Raw genomic sequence first — 17,885 nt, 5'->3', positions numbered from 1 at the left:
TAATAGGAAACTTCAACAAAATAATGAAATGGTATCATTTGTGTTGAACTCCTGCCCTTGGTCCCAGAAGGCCAGACCAGACTCACCAAAATGGAGTCACTCGTGCCAATGCCATATCCTCCAACCGCAGCTTTAAGGAAGCAGATAGATCACAAACCAGACCAATTTTATTGGAAACAGGAAATTCCCATCTACCTGAGTGAGCATAAGGAAGGCCTCAGCCTTGACCTTTACCAAAAAGGTCCCCTGCGCCAGGTGTTGACAGGTCAGTATCTGTTTCTCTTGTTCTGTTTCTTGTTGCCCCTTAGCAAACCCTGCCAGAGATCTCCTTCTCTACTCTAGAATGAGACTGTCCCTATTCATAAATCCCAAATAAAAGCCCATGAGGTCTATGATGCAATTCATTGCAATTTTCTCTTTTGACAAAACATGCACTGACTAGATCCAACTCTGTGATTCTAATTCCTCTAGAATGTGAAATGTAATGCTAAAAACCCAGGTTGTGATTTTATTCAACCAGATAATGCAAAATTACGATGCCTATCTTTAATTTTTCTCTTCTAGTCAATTAAATCTCTCCATCTGTTACGGAAGTATAATATAGACTACAGAAAAAAAATACATATCACAAAAGTATACACATATCATAAATGACAATGAAAACTCCCACATAAATCCATAAAATAGTCCACCCCACCCCAACCCTTCACAGCTCAGTCTTAGCTTGAAAGTCTTCCTCTTTTATCATTTTATGTTCTGAGGGTTTCTGTTGAGCACTAGAATTCCTTTGGTGCAGGGAGGAGATTCTGATGCTAAAAGAAAATGTTGTAATATAACAATCTCATCCTGAGGTTGAAGATTCTTTCCTGTTCACTGTCCAGGATGTGTCCAGGTGCCGTCACAGGCAAAGACACTGAGCCAGGATCATGGGGCAGGTGGGGCTCTGGGGTGAGCTCAGGGTTCAACACAGGCAAGAGACTCTCACATGGGCCAGATCTAGGGTGAGCCCTGGGTCTAGAGTTGAACCTGGACAAGATGCCAGCGCTGGAGCCAAGGCTTTGTCTGTATGGAGTCATTTCCTCTAAAGAGGGCCTGCATTGTACTCTTTCAAAAAGTCCCTCTTGTCTCCAGAACCTCCAGTTTGCATCTGCTTCACGGACTTATGAGAAGATCAAGGCCCAAACACACCACTTCATCCAGGGAACAGCTGTGGGGAGTTTCGGTTCCAGGTCTCCATACACGATTCAGTCCGAGTTCCCAGAAATGGTGCAGGTACTTCCCAGGCAGGCTGAATTCCGTGCCCAGCTCTCAAGAGTGGCTGTCAGGCTGTCCTCAGCTGTGGACTGTAGCTTCACCCTTGCCCTCCATTTCCCCACTTCGAATGCCCTCATCCACTGTCCTCCGCACACTGGGGGACAGGCCTACTGACTCCAAGGCAGTGAATCACTTCTGTTGTGAAACTGTAAACCTCCTGAGCACGTGGTCAGCTCTGGGATCCTTCCAACGACTTCCTCCCAGGCCTTCCCACAATTGCAAGTCTATGTGCTTGTTGTATTGTTTTTCTATTTTCCTTTCCCTTAAACTTCCTCTCCCTTCGAGAATCATCTTCACTCATGAGATTGTAAGGCTTGCTTTCTGTTCTTCGGTTGCTCAGAAGATATTTCTGAAATCCCTTTGGCGGTGCCCTGTGAAGTGCCCTTGGACTGTCCCATTTCTATCCCTAATGCCTCCTGCAGCACAAAGAAAGACATCGCTCGATTCTTTGCAGATTTTGTTGTTGTTGCTGTTTTGTATTATTTGAGAGAGAGACTACTGATCCAAACACTAAAATAAACCCCTTGAGGATGACATAAAGGACAGAGGAGTTGAGATTCTCTTCTTGCCTTGAGTAAATGATAAGAGACCTGATCATCATGACTGATGTGATCAGCACTCAGCATCGATACGTTCCTTCAGTTCCCAGAGCCCCAGAATATTACATTTATAAAAATAACACTCTCTGCAACCCAGGAACTTTGAACCTTTGTCTTTCAGCCTGGGACATAATGGATTCTCAAGTAAATGTTTTGGGACAGACAAATAGATGGATGGATAGATGAAGGAAGGAGTAGATCATACTCAGGTGCAAATACATAGATGGGTGGGTGGATGGATAGATGGACAAATGGATGCATAGATGGGTGGATGGATGGATGAATGTACAGATAGAAGGACAGATGGATGGATACTTGTGTAGGTGGACAAATGGATAAGTGGATGAATAAATGGACTACTTTCTTGGTATTTTTTATCCAAATAGGGAAACAGTCTGGTGTGGTAGCCTGGTGTGTCTGTGTGAATATGAAGTTACTTAACCTTTTTGTGTCTTGTTACCTCTTCTGTAATATAGAGATAATACGGTTCCATGATCTCTTATCTGGATTTTTTGGAACTCTGAGTTCCCAGATCTTAAAGGGATGATATAACTTCTGCGCACCTCCCGTTAGGTCTGAGGCAGCACCACGTATCAAGCACATTGATAATTCTTCATTGAGTAAATAGCCACTCGTGGGGCAAAAAGGCGGGGGGAGACTGTAATCACCCTGAAGTCTTCTCCGTTTGGTTTTGCCACCTAATGAATGAGGAAGAGGCTTTAGTTTCTGGAACTTCTTGGATTTCAGTGCTGGGTGTAAGGGGATTTGAATTCGTCTTCTCTATCTTTTAGAGCTTGAGGATTTCCATACATCACACATCAGTTTACTTGTTTATTCTCTACCTCTCCCCAAATATTAACAAGAATCATGGGGAAAGTGGAAGCTATGCTCCCTATTGCAGCTTGCACTGAGCCCTGTGCCTCACAAAGCAGATGCTTAATAAAGCAGTGGCGAGAAGGGCAGATGGGAGGGAAGAGAAGCTCTGGCTTCTCAGTGCCCACCCCACCTGCCTGCCTTGGTCCACGCTCTGCTCTGCCTTCCTCACTCCTGGGGGCACATCCCCCTACTAACCCTGACTCCCCGAAGCACTTCCTTTCCTTCTTACCTGCCACGGCATGACATCGTCCTAGTTTTCTTACATCTCTGTTTTCTCTTGGGCGCATCTTCTTCCTACTCGTCCCCTCATAGATTTCTGCTGGCGGTGCTTCCCTCTTTGCGTTTGAAGAGATCTCTCTGCTGGGTACCTCACCTGCTCTCTGGTTTTATGACCCTGGTGCACACTGACTACTTTCCACTCACATCTGTTCAGAGGGAGCACTCTCATGAGCTTCAGGGTCACATATCCAGCACCTCTGGTTCAGTCCAATGTGCCCAGAAGATGCTCCTCAATTTGCCCAAGCCTGATTCTCAATTCAAATTCTGTTAATGAATGTACCATCATCCGCCTAGGCCAAAACCTGGGAAGATGTCTCTTCCTCTTCTCCTAAACCCACCCCATCCTCAGTGCTCCGTGATGGACAATTAGGGAATGCAAGCACAATTATCTGAAAAGCCTATCAAAATATCCCTCCTTTTCTGACTGCATATCAGAGCAAGTTGAGATTTTTCATCATATTACTGCAACCAAAAACCACTCCCAGCAGACTGACAGTTTGAAAGCAGAGGAGACCATCTGGCTTCCTTTGGGCTGGACTTGAAAAAGCTTTGCAAAAATGTAAAACAATGACGTTTTTCCCTCTAATGGACTGATTAATGTTATTTTAAGTGAATTAAACAATGCTTCAAATTTCTCTTTTATATTGTTTACTTTGGTACAACTGGTAGATACAACCCATAAAAACAAAAGCTCTTTGAGGTCCTCAATAAGTTTTTTCGTGGAAAGGGACCCTAAGACCAAAATGTGTGAGTATCTTCAATTTACGGGAACAGTTTTATAACCAGAATTCTTCTTCTCTAATGCCCTTTGCAGCCAAAGTGACTCTCTGTGCAACCCCCTGCATGAAGCCCTGAGTGGTTTGCACTGCCCTGAAGATGGACGGACCGGCAGCCAGCTTGCCAGCTCTCAGACCTCCTCTCCGTCCCCTCCCTCCTCCAGCCATGCAAGCGCTTCCCATTCCCATCACTGTGGGCCTTTACACATTCCTTCACTGCCTCTAGAATATCCTTTTCCATCTTCCTCCCATCTAATAAGGCAGCATGCTGTCAATTAATAGCACAGTTAAACCAATTTAAATTAAATAACAAAAAACATGTATTCATGTAACTCCAGCGTTCAAAGCTGGGGGGGACTTTGGTCAAGGGCTGAGCAGCGGCTTGGTGGTATCACCTCTTGTCTATTTTCTGCAGAACAGGATTCATGGTAAGGCTGACTCCCTTCTTGTTGGTAGCAGAAAAACACGGTGACTCACTTCCTTATCAGAAATTTGGTTCGGTCTTCTCAAATATTGTACAAAAGACCAGGAGAAAGGAGTATGTTAAGTCCCCACCACTGACAGCTGCTAAGTTTGATTCCCACGTGTCCACGACAGAAGGCATTCTCCATTCTCCCCATACCTTGTATTTCACTGTCACGACACTTCTCATAGTGAATAATCTGAAGTTGCTCACATAATGATTTTTCTCTTATTTGATGCTAACCTGTATGAGGCTAGGAACTGTGTCTGCCCTGCTTAATGCTTTTCCCCAATCCTTGATGCATGAAGACTTGGGATACGGTTGGTGCTTAGCAAGTGCTTATTAGTTGGAAAAGTAGATAAGGAGGAAAGAAGGCAAAGTTGGGTCCCAGCAGAAATCAGAAAAGTGGAAAGAAAATGATGTTTTCCTAATCTTAGAGGGTATGTCAGGACCCAACTCTGAATTTTCAAGCAGCGTTATGGCAATTATCACTACAAGTTCAAACACTTCGTATCTTACCTAGAAGCTTCAGAGAAGGCATGACTTAAAGGCCAAAGAGTCACAGATTTATTTAAGTCTGGTTAAGATAATTTATTTTAATAGGTATTTGTAAAATTGAAAAAATATCTAGTAAATGTATTTTAACATTATTCTTAAAATTATTACCTGGAAAATTTTGATAGATGCTAGAGTATAAGACTGAATTGTACATTTTGACCCTTCTGTAATTACTTCTGATTTTGTAGCTCTTCACTTTCTACCCATGGAACAGATTTTCTGCAGTTGCTTTGACTGCATAGATGAATATTCTGCCTCTGCATATACAGAGAAAGAATAGGTTTTTTAAAAACTACATGTCAAGTGCCCTGCCAATATTTTAGAAAGAACAAAGCCTTAATACTTAACAGTACATCTCCAGCTATTATGAATATTATATTAGGGGAAGTGATTTTTTTCTTTTCATGTAAAAAAATTTTTTTAATTATTTGGGGTTTTATGCCTCAAATCTAAAACCAAAAAAGAAGGATCACTAGTCAGATCCTGTTATTGCTTTTATGGAACACAATTAATGAACACAACTAAAACATAGCTCTGGTTAAATAAACTCATGAAAATTTTTCAGGGTAAAAATTCTGCTTCAAAAAATGACTTAGTGTCTTCAAAATACTGACACACAAATGCTGCTGGAATGGGATTATATGTGCCATATTTTATATAGTTCACTGATCCAAGACCTAGTGAAAGTCAAAATGTGCAGACCTGATACCAAGCCCCACTGTGGTGCTCACCAGAGCAACCCCTAAGAGTTGGGGTCCTCTATTTGTCCCACGTAAAGCCTCTAAACAAAAATGCATGTTCCCTAGAAAGGCTGGGCTGGTTTCTGCCTCTGAATGTCTGGACTTTCACAAAGTCTCACCTTGACATTGGCGAGGTGGCTTGGTTTCTACCAGTGTGCATCTTGGATGGTTTTGCAAAAAATGAAGGAAAAACTTGACCAGTGTGTTCACCAAGTCCTCTGTCAACTGTATTCTGATCCTTTGATACCTGGTGCCTTGCCAACCCTGGAGAAACAGCTCCTCTCAGGACTGGCCAGTTCCTAGAGAAAGTAAAAAAGAATTTCCTGAGGGTTTTCCTTTCAAATCCAAATCAGTCAACCTGAAACCCACTCCCCATCCACAGCCAGGTACCAGACAGCCAGGGAGAACCCATGCAGCCCCGTGCCTGCGGAACTGCCCAAGCTAGCCAGTCCTGAGCCTGCTCACCTGCCTCACATTCCTTCCACAGAACAGGCTTTTACCCACGGTTCCCCCAATTCCTCAGCCTACAGCCCACCCCGCAGCTTTTCCACACGGCCTCCATGGTGGCCACACCACTGCCTTTTAGAACCCGTAGGTAACAAGCTATCTTTTAGTAGTAGCCATTTCTGATCAGTTGGCCTGCCTATACCTCAAGTTTTCTACTAATGCTTTAGAGTTTAAAACAGCCAGGAAAGTAGCTTCTCTTTCATCACCTCTGTGGAAGGAACTTAGATGAAGGGAGTCGCCAGTAAGGAATCCCCAGAGCTGAAGCACAAAAGAAAGAGAGGCCACACTGGGAATTTCCACCGTGACTCTGTGGGGCTTCCTCCAGCCCCTCACCTGGCATTCCAGCTCTGCCGACACCTCCCCACAGGGCCCAGGGAGGGAAGCCTTTCTTCTGGGGGTCTTGAACTTGGTGGTCATCCCCTCAACCTGAGCCAGGAAGAAATGACCAGGTGGAAGACCTGGCAGAAACATGCCCACACCTATCACAGACTGTCAGTTAGCGAGCCCTGGGGCTGAGGGGACATGACTGCTGACACCTGAGACTGAGATGTCACCTATTCCACTTCCCAGTCAGCGCTGACCATCCAGAAGTAACCAGTTGCATGAATTCTCACTTTGGTGTGAAGAACCTGAACAATATCCTTTCATTTTTTATTTATCAAATGGCCTTTCTGTCCCTCCCCAACTTTGTTGAGGTATAATTGACAAATAAAAATTGCATTATTGAAATGAGTATGCCAAAGACATATGCGCCCTTCCCTGTTTCTTGAGGTTTAATTCACAGTAGCCATGAAATGAAACCGTCCTCAGTGTTCACGAGTGTGTAAATAAAACGCAGTACACAGACACAGTGGAATTCTTCAGCCTTCGACAACGAGGCTTATCGTGTGCGACATGAACATGGCACAGACCTGCCAGGCACAGAAAGGCACATGTTGCAGGATCTCATGCGTGTGGAATCTCAAAGAGTTGAACTCATCAAAGCAGAAAGTAGAATAGTGGTTACCAGAGGTGGGAGGAGGGAGGGAGACGTTGATACAAAGTTTTGAGTCAGAGGGAATGAGCTTTCAGTGATTTGATCACAGAATAGTGACTACAATAAATAATATTGCAGTGTAGATTTCAAAATTGCTAAAACAGTAGATTGTAAATAGTTTTTGAAGTGTTCAGTTTGTTAATGACCCTGATTTGGTCATTCCATGTTGTAAACATAAATGAAAACATCATATTGTACCTCACAAATATGCATATATATGTGTATATATATAATTTGTCGATTACAAATAAATATTTTAAATATTAGTATCATTTTTTAAATTGCATATATTTACAACAAATAACACAATGCGTTGATAAATGTTTACATGGTGAAGTGATTAAATCAAGCTCATTAGCAAATCCATCATGTCACAGCCTTATAATTTTGGAAGTTGATAACTTTTAAGATCTACTCGCTTAACTAATTTCAAGTATACAATACAGTCTTTTTATTGGTTCTTTTTAGTTATACACGACAGTAGAATTCATTTTGATATAATTATATAATTATGGACTGCATCTTATTCTAATGAGGACCCCATTCTCTGGATGCACATGATGGTGGTATTCACTGTGGTGTCTTCTTATATGTACATAGGAAAATTTTTCAGATTCATTCCACTGTCTTTCCTTTTCCTATCCGTGGTCCCTTCCCTATTGACTATAGTTGTCACACTAAACAACTGACCTCCAGAACTTATTCTTTTTGTGCAACTGAAAGTCTGAACACTTTGATCAACATCTCTGTGTTCCCCGGAGCCCCTCTGGTAACCACTGTACTATCTGCTTCTGTGAGTTGGACTTTTTATGATTCCACATGTAAGTGAAATCACCCGGTATTTTTCTGTCTGTGTCTGGCTTATTTCACTTAACATAATGTCCTCCATGTTTATTTATGTTTTCACAAACAATAGGATTTCACTTCTTAAGGGGGAATGACATTCCATTGTGTATATGTACCACATTTTCTTTACCCTTTAACGAGTAATATTTTGTCATTATATTATGTTATATGGTACTTTCCTCTTTGCCAAGGATCCTCCTAATGCATCCCTACCCCCTGCGGTCAAATTTAATCTAGGCTCCCAAAGAGAACCAAAATTGTGATTTTTGCACAGCTATCCTGTGGAAATAAAGAATGATAACAAGAAAATCTCTCTTAAATGCTGTACCTCAATTTTAATCCATGCAAATCTGATCACTGGGCTTAACATTTAGGAGGAGTGGAGGTTGGAGCCAGAGCCAAAGAGAGAAGGAGGTGAGACCTTTATTAGCTTGTCCATCTCAAAATGTTGGACTAAATGCTAAGCCAGGTCCTGGTTCTGTCTTGCTCTAGAAAAGGGGACCAGTGAGGTTCAGACTTCACTGGGAAGGCATTTTACCATACTGTTTTCATTTCTGTTGCGTGATGGAAATAAACATCTGCTCGTTGTCCCTGGTTCCTGAAGCACAGCTCCTAAGACCCTGGAATCTCCTGAGTGATACGAGTGTCTTTTGTATAATATTGAAAGGACCCGTGGTTCAGGATTCTAGATGGCTTCAGAACGGGGACCTGTTGACAGAACACCCAGCTACAGAACTGGAAACTTTCATACCACCCCCTAGGCTCTGGGAAAGTGAGAGGGGGCTAGGGTTTGAGTCAATCACCAATAATCAGTGATGTCATTGATTATGCCTAAGTAACAGAAGTTCCATAAGAACCTCTAAGGGATGAAGTCCAGAGAGTTTATGAGTCAGTCAGCACATGGAGGCTGGGAAGGTGGCAGGCCTGGAGAGGGCGTGGGAGATCCGCCTCCCTCCATCTTGCCCTGTGCATCCCTCCCGTCTGGCTGCTCCCAAGTCATGACCTTTGTAATAAACTGGTGGAGCTCGCGAATCATTCTGCAAATTCTTGAACCTGGGGCTGGGAGATAAAGGAAACCCTAGAACTACCAATTTACCCAGTATCTTTATTCTAATGATATTTCCCTTGTTTTAAATTTTTCAGCTTCAGTTTCACAAGACACCCATGGTAGACTTCTGCACTGCCTCCGTGCCACCAGCAAAGGAGCCCAACACAGTTTCTGGGTCTCAAAGCTGTAATTTGCAAAGGATTGTCATCTGTGGCGTGCCTCTGGTCAGGTACAGACCAGTGCTTATGGGCTTCAATTACATGTGCCAGAAGCCACAGCTAATTCAGGACAAGCTAAAACATTCTAAATGAATACTGAGTGGCAGAGCATCAGAACATTGCCACGTTACATAAAACTACCAGTTGAAGACAAAACAGAAAAGAAAAATATGTATAATGGCCTCCTTTTCTCAAATACTGAATTTGGACATGCCTTTCTTATTCTATTCAAAGGAGAAATCAATTCCATATGACGGGAATTCCACATGAATTGTCAATCATGACCATACGACCTTCTGGAAAACATTCAGACATGGCTCACATCCCACTGATATTTAAATTTCACAAAGGCATGGAGGCTGAGAAAAACCATGGGAAGTGCTGAGTGAAAATTGTCTAATTCAGGGGTGAATGAATGAATGAGTGAAGAGAAACAGACTCATCTGACTTAATTGAGAAAGTGTTTATTTGGGAGGGCTAACCTAGAAAGTAAGGAATAGCTCAGTTCAGCACGTGGCCTGTCTATCATTAACTAAATGTTGGTGTTTACCTGCATCTCAGATAGAGCATTAATCTTCAGGATACACAAAGAACTCAAAAAAAGTTAACACCAAAAAAAAGAAAACAAATAACCCAATCAAAGGAACTGAATGATCATTTCACAGAAGAAATACAAATGGTCAAAAAATATGAAAAAATGTTTAACATCTCTAGCAATTAGAGAAATGCAAATTAAAACTACACTGAGATTCCATCTCACTCCAGTCAGAATGGCAATTATCAAGAATACAAGTAACAATAAATGTTGGTGAGGATGTGGGGGAAAAGGTACGCTCATACATTGCTGGTGGAAATGCAAATTGATTCAACTATTCTGGAAAGCAGTGTGGAGATTCCTCAGAAAACTTGGAATGGAACCACCATTTGATCCCGTTATCCCACTCCTCAGTGTATACCCAAAGGACTTAAAATCAGATACAACAGTAACTCAGCCACATCAATCAATAGCATCTCAACTCACAATAACTAAGCTATGGAACCAACCTAGGCACCCTTCAATGAATGAATGGACAAAGAAAATGCAGAATATATACACAATGGAATATTACTTGCCATAAAAAAGAAAGATTTTATGATTTTTGCTGGTAAATGGATGGAGATGGAGACTATCATGCTAAGTGAAATAAGCCAATCCCAAAAAGTCAAAGGTCAAATGTTTTCTCTGATATGAGGAAGCTAATCCAAAACAAGGCAGTGTGGGATAAGAAAAAAAGAATAGAAGAAAGATCAGTGGAATAGAAAAAGGGAAATGAAGTGAAGGGAGGGGGAAGGGAATAGAAAGACAGTCAAATGAATAGGACAGAACTTTCTATGTTCATGTATGACCAATGAAACTCCACATCATGTACAACCACAAGAGTTGGATCCTAATTAGAGTAACTTATATTCTGTGTATGTATAACATGTCAAAATATACTCTACTGTCATAAATGTCTGAAAAGGACAAATAAAAAGATGATAAATAAATGTTGATGTTTAACTGGTTCTCTCTTGTGTATTAGCTACTTGAATGCATTGAAAAAAGGCGTTAATCATGTATCTTCAATCTAAAGTGTTTTTTATCCAAATATGTTTCTACACTGCAAAATCTCATATTTGGACACAGGAGATTCACCTAAACATAATGGAGAACATGTTATTGAATAATGTTAACCCGTTGCATTTTTTACAATTCTACATTCATGATCCTAACATATAGGAGAAGGTGCTCTATTTATTGAGGGTCTCCTTTATGCTAAGATCTTCACCAACATTCACCAACTGAGTAATTGTTGATCCTTTTCATCAGACATGCAACATTCTTTACTGAGTATTAGTATTAGTTAAGAGCTAGAGACATAAAGATGAATCACACTGAATCACTCAGAGAAATATGGGCAAATATGATATTTTTTAAAAAGCAGGGGAAGAATCTATTGTTCCAATCATAAAATCATGTGCAGATTTCTAAGTGAAAAAGTAGTACAAGAGGAAATATATCAAAAAAAATGAAAGGTGGGGTTACAGAGATATTTACACACCTGTTTTCACTGGAGTATTCAAAATATCAAAAAATTGAAGCAAGTCGAATGTTCATTGACAGATGAGTAGATGAAAAAAATGTAATCTCTACATACAGTGAATGTCCCCTAAAGGCCCATATCTTGGTCCCCAAGGTGGCCTTCTTGGGAGGTGATAGGACCTTTAAGAGGTGTGGCCCAGGTCATTGAGGCTTGTGGAACCCAGGCTTTCTCCTCACTCTCCTGGTTTCCTAGCCAGTAAGTGAGTGCTTTTGCTCTGCCACATGCTCTCCCCAAAATGTGCTGCCTCACAATGGGCCTATAACAAAGGAATCAATGAACTATGGACTCAAACCTCCAAAACTATGAGACAAAATAAACCTTTTCTCTAAGTTGATTACCTCAAGCATTTCATTATAGTGACAGAAAACTGACTAACACAAATGGCTATAGAGTTTCAGTCATGAAAGATGATGACATTCCAGAGACCTGCTGTACAACAATGTGCCTATAGTTAATGATATTGTACGATACACTTAACATGATCTAGAAGGTAAATTTATGCTATATGTTTTTTACCACAAAAACACAAAGTAGGGGGACTGGGATTGTGGCTCAGTGGTAATGCACTCTCCTAGTACATATGATGCACTAGGTTTGATCCTCAGCACCATATAAAATTAAATAAATAAAATAAAGGTGTTATGTCCATCTACAACTAAAAAATATTAAGGAAAAATAAAACACAAAATAGGACTAGGTCAGAGATGACTTCAAAAAATTTAAAAGCCTTCACTGAGTCCTCTCAGGAACATTGGAGGGCAATACTGCCCCCATTTTTAAAGGTGAGAAAATGAAGGACTACATGTCTGGTCCAAGCGATATAGAAGCCTGGGATTTTCCATTGCCACCTCCCTGTGTCTATTCTGTAGGACACTAAAGTCCATATGATACATCTTAGAAATTTTATACAAGGCAAATCAGGAGGGGTAAAATTCCTGATAGGATCTATTGTTGGTGAAAAACAAAGACAAATAAACAAATAATCAGAAACTTGGAGGAAGTGTACCAAACATTTTTTCCTTAGGTTTGTTTACTTAACTGCTCATGGACATGACTACTTTTTTTAAAAATAAAACTATGAGTTTTAAAACCTGTAATGTGAAAACTACCTTCAAGCAATGATTTCAATCTATTTACTGCGTGGAGGCTTCCTGGAATGTTTTCCTTGAATACAGTCAGCAAAGACAGAACCAAACACACTGTTGTTTGCCTCCCCAGTAAGATAGCAGAATACAGGGCTATTAAAACCTTTAAGAAGATCTAAAATATCTAAAATTCCATCCAATAAGGGGATTTGTGTATCTTCTCTCCTAAAGCAATAGCTGGAATATTTGTTTATTGTAGTTTTGTCTGAAATAGGAATGCCAATTAAATATGGTATGCCAGAGGAATATGCTACCCTTGCCCCCTAGAAAGGAAATACAAATTCTCAAAAATCTATAAATAAGATGAATAATAAATAATGCATCTGTAGATGTGCTATTGGATTTTAAATATTGCTGCTGTTGATTGTCAAATCAGTCAGAGTCCAGGCAGACTGTTCATGGAGTGCTACTATGTGAAAGGTTCTCAACCAGGGGAGATTTTACTCCTTAAGGAGACACTTTTGATGGTCATGACCTGAGATGCTACTAGCAACTTGTAGGTTGAGGTCAGGGATACTGGCAAATATCCTAAAACACACAGGACATGTCTATGTAATAAATGATTATTTGATCCAAAATATCACTAGTGCTGAGATTGAGAAATGCTGTATTCTGCCAATACTTAAATTGCACTCTGTCCTACACAGTGTCTCCAAAAAGCAGGAAGAACAGGACATTTTCATCCCTGCCAGGAAATAGGTCTTCAGAAAGCACACTGCTCAAGGCTGGGAAATATTTATTTTCAACTGTGGTATTTTTGTAAGAATGACATCAATTCATCCAAAAGGGGATAGAATGATAGAATGTAGGCAATAGCAAAACCAGTTCTCTGCAGAACACTGAACTGGTTTCTAAATCACAACAAGAAGACTGACAACTTGGAACAGGACCAAGATGGCATATATTTTTGTTTGTTTGCTACCAGATCTGGGAAGAATGTTGGTTCCAAATCAGTCCTCAAAAATAAGTTCCATGTAAGTAAACATTTTATGTAGTTCACATTTATCCCACAAAGGGTTTCACTTGATATGCTGCATTAACAAGAGTAAAGAGCCGGTAGTTGGGTCGATAAAACTCTCAGTGAAGTAGGAAAGAGTGGCCAATAAATCAAAAACACAAAATCTGATATATAAGCTTATGCAACCAGGGGTAACACCCATGGAATCTAATCACATAACTAGGGTTCTTTTATCCCATTAGCCCTCAAATGTAGATGGACGATCTCTTTATATGGTAACCAAGTTGTCTTTGAAATGTAGCATGACATCTATAGATCATATATTTGCTTTTCCACTTATTTAGCATTTTGGGAGTGCTAGGGATAGAGTCCAGGACATGCTAAGCATGTGCTCCACCACTGAACCACACCCCGGCCCTTGATAGTTCATGTTTTATCATGAACGATGAGGCCCTGAGTGTGTGTCTTGGTTATCTGTTGCTGTGTAACTCATTGCCCCTAAAATATGCACACTTATCTCACACTCTGACTTATTTTGGGTCTTTCACTTCTGGTTCCCTCACAAAACTGCAATCAAGTGTCAGGACTGCAGTCTCATCTGAAGACTCAACTGGGAAACGATGTGCATCCAAGTTCACTCACAGGGCTATTGGCAAAATTCCATTTCTTAAAGAATGGTTGTCAGAGGACCTCAGCTCCTGCCTGATAATTGAGTAGAAGACACCCTCCATTCCTCAACAGATGGTACTCTTCATCAGAGCAAATATAAAACAAAGTCAGAGAAAGAGAGAGAGCCTGTAAGATGATAAACAACACTGAGAAATGTATGCAATTTCAGTGGTTAACAAAGAGTTTACCATCACTGTGACAAAATACCTGAGAAAAGCAACCTAGAGGAGACAAGATTTATTTTGGCTCATGGTTTCAGAGATTTCAGGCCATAGTTGCCTGGCTCCATTACTCTGGGCTTGTGGAGAGGCAGAACATCATGACAGGGACTACATGGTGGAGCAAAACTGCTTACCTCATGATAGCCAGAAAACAGGAAGAGGGAGAGAGGGAGAAAGTCTGCAGGATCCAGGAACGAAATATACCCTTGAAAGGCGTGTGCTCAGTAATCCTTTTCCAACCAATTCCCATCTCCTAAAATTCCTACCCCTCCCAACAGCACCAGCAGCTGGGACCAAGCCTTCACCACAGGGGTCTTCAGGGGAGATTCCAGACTCAAACCATCACAGAAGCTGAAGACCAGGTAGCTCCCTCTGAAACCAGTGCTCTGTGCAACTATTACCCTGCAATAATTCTGCACCAGGTGCAGGAGACAAAATGGGATGTAGGGCTCTGGGTGCGACCCTCAAGAATCTCACAGACAAGGTGGGAAAGAATATAGACATGGATGGATACGAGGGTGGAAGGAGAAGCAGGAGTCAGGGACTGGCTGCTGCAACCAACCTGGACATTTAAAAGAAAAGTTTGTAAGTCTCTTGGACACCCAGCTCCTCCTCCTGTGGGTGCACCATAAATCCTGATGATTCAAAGCAAATGAGATGCTCCCTAGCCATCCTGTGGCCCCACCTCAGCAGAAGGTAGTGCGTAAAAGTAAGCACAGTCCCCTTAAAATTAAAAAGAGATCCAAAATTTTATCATGACCTATTTAGATTTCCCAAAAAAAAAAAAAAAAAAAAAAAAATCTTTAAAATTCCCCATCTCTCTAAGTTGAAATGTTCGTCTCACATCTGGATTTCCCCAAATATTTTGTCCTTTTCATTCTGAGTATTCCCAAACTCACCCAAATCCAGCTCACACAAGCTCCTATTACTCCACCCGCTCCACTTGGCTCTCTAGCACTTCTGCTTCTGTTTGGGTTGGGTTTTTTGTTTTGCTTTGTATTTTTTTCTTTGAATTTTCCTATTCCCACATTTGCTGGATTCTACTGGGAAAAATAAAACAAAATAAAACAGTAAGGCCACAATCTGGCCCACACAGCTCCCCTCTTCTTGCCCTCCCTCCCTCACCACCTGCCCCATGACCCTCCCTCGTGGCGCAGTGGTGATTACAGAGACTACAGAAACCTGCAACTCAGAATCTTCTCTCCTTGTCATAGAAGTGAACTCTTGCTCTCGATTCATATTTCACCTAAACTGCTGAACCCTGAACAAAATCAAACCAAATCCAAATACTTGTGTTTACTTAACCTCAAGTGGAAATTACCAAAGGAAGAAAAACCCCAATAACCCTGTGACCATTTTGACTTATAGCCAAACTCATGACAGCTGAGTCCATACCACAACCCTAATTCCCTGATGGCCGCTCACGTGGAATGTCCAGTCCTGGAAAGGTGGGTTGCCAAGGCCAAGGAACCCTGAGCTTCCATCCAAACCTCCCAGGAAGGTATCAAGAAATGAGGAGAGCTCCCAACAGGCACAGGAGTGTGCACACACATCCCCCACAATAGCACACACACTCAACGTATACACAAATGCCACACACACACCACAAATACCACACACGCACAAAATACACACAATGTGCAACACAACACAAATACACAATGCACACACTACACACACAAAACACACATCTCTCACACACACCATACAAATATACATACGCACTACATAGAAGATCACGTACACCACACAATACACTTTCATACACATACACATTCACACACATGCACGCACAAAACATACAAGTGCACAAACCATACACACACACTTTTTCATGTGCACCAACTCTGTGTGTTGAGTTGTGTTTTAGTGGGTTAATCAGCTTCCCATCATTGTGAAAAAAATCTGAGATATCAACTTAAAAGGACCAAAGAGTGATTTAAGCTTCTGATTTCAGAGGTTGCAATCTGTGGTCACATGTCCCTGTTGCTTTGAGTCTATGGTGACCCACTTCATTGTGGTGGGAGACGTGGCAGGGTGGGCCTGTTCAGCTCATCCTGCCTGGAAAGCAGAAAGGAAGAGGAAGCCAGCGTCCCCATGTCCCTTTCAAGGGTACATCCTTGACCTAACTTCCTCCCACTAGGCCCCACCTCCTAAAGGTCATCCTCCCATAGTGCCACAGGCTGGTGACCAAGCTTTTAACACATGGGCCTTTGGGTCCAGACCACAGCATAAGGCAACTAAACTGATGCCTCTTTTTTAACTGCACACAAATTACCAAGATGGGCTCCAGTGGATCCTCAGTGTGCATAGGGAGGTTTCCAGGTTGACTTTGCTCCCCACCGTGTTCTGTAGACTCCAGCTGTCTGCTTTGAATTCCAACTAGCTTTTGCCTCAGAGAAGTTATTTGAGACAGAGACGTTGTTTTTTCAGCACTGTGATCAAACACCTGACAAGAACAATTTAGAGGAGGAAAAGTTTATTTTAGTACATGGTGCAGAGGTTTAGTCCATGGTCAGTCAGAAGACTCCATAGCTCTGGATCCAAGGTGAGGCAGAACATCATGGCAGAAGGGTGTGGCAGAAGAAGCAGCTCAGGACTTAGTAACCAGAAAGCAGAGAGAGAGAGCTCCACTCACCAGTGACAAAGCATACACCACAAAGGCACATTCCCAGCGACCCACCTTCTCCAGCCACACCCTAACCTCCTACAGTTACCACTCAGTTAATCAGTTATGTTAAGGCTCTCATAACCCAACTATGAGATGGTCTCACCTGTGAGTTTTTGGGGGGACGCCTCATATCTAAACTCTAACATAAGTGTTGCCTAAGGAGCTGGGTACGTGAACATCATCAAAGCACCTCAAATGACTTCCTTTTTCTGAGAACAGGGCAAACTAAGTGTCCAGACTTATCAGTTGTGGTCAAAGTCCCACATTCAGCTCCCAATCATTTCCAGTCCATGCAAACTATGGCTTGAACAGAGTTAGGAATTATTAGGTTCAAAATTCTTTTGCATATAATAACTGAGTGATGTATTAGACCTAACTTACTTTACCTAGCTGCTTGTCAGCTCTTTTTATCCACTCACTACATCAGGATCATGTTGTAAGTAAAGAGGTACGAGAGCTTCAGAATTATAAATGTTAGAGCTGGTCTCCTTGAATGTGCTGAATAAATATGGTGACTTTGTGGAAGACTTATTTTTATGTGATCCCTTGTAAATGAGAAAATATTTCAAACACACTGAACTATAATAAACAACCACATGCTCACCACCCAGCTTTCCTAAATCTTACCATATTTGCCTCAAATCTTTTGTGGGTGAAGTCTCATTTGTGCTCAGATTCATCCAGATGCTCATCCCTTTACTTCTTCCTCTAGTGCACCGAGATGGGGGTCTTTCTCTCATCTTTTTTCTAGGTGCAACCTTCTATACATGAAACTTTGTATTTGTTCTACCATAAAAAGCTGACTAACATATTTGATGGTAATTGGTAAATTTTAAAA

The 17,885-nt window shown here is 41.5% G+C and overlaps 1 long non-coding RNA gene across 1 annotated transcript; it reads right to left on the bottom strand.

The window, feature by feature from the left end:
• Nucleotides 1-4,850: 4,850 nt before the first annotated feature.
• On the bottom strand, nt 4,851-16,758 carry LOC306642876. The gene is made up of 4 exons (XR_013758713.1): nt 16,655-16,758; nt 15,276-15,416; nt 5,725-5,904; nt 4,851-5,122 (listed from the first exon to the last, which is right to left on the bottom strand). It is a non-coding gene; the product is annotated as an uncharacterized lncRNA (long non-coding RNA).
• Nucleotides 16,759-17,885: the final 1,127 nt, after the last annotated feature.

Source organism: Sciurus vulgaris (genome assembly GCF_902686455.1).
Source record: "Sciurus vulgaris genome assembly, chromosome: 13".
Taxonomy (NCBI): domain Eukaryota; kingdom Metazoa; phylum Chordata; class Mammalia; order Rodentia; family Sciuridae; genus Sciurus; species Sciurus vulgaris.
The sequence above is the reverse complement of the archived record's forward strand: the minus strand, read 5'-3'. Positions and strand labels throughout refer to the sequence as shown.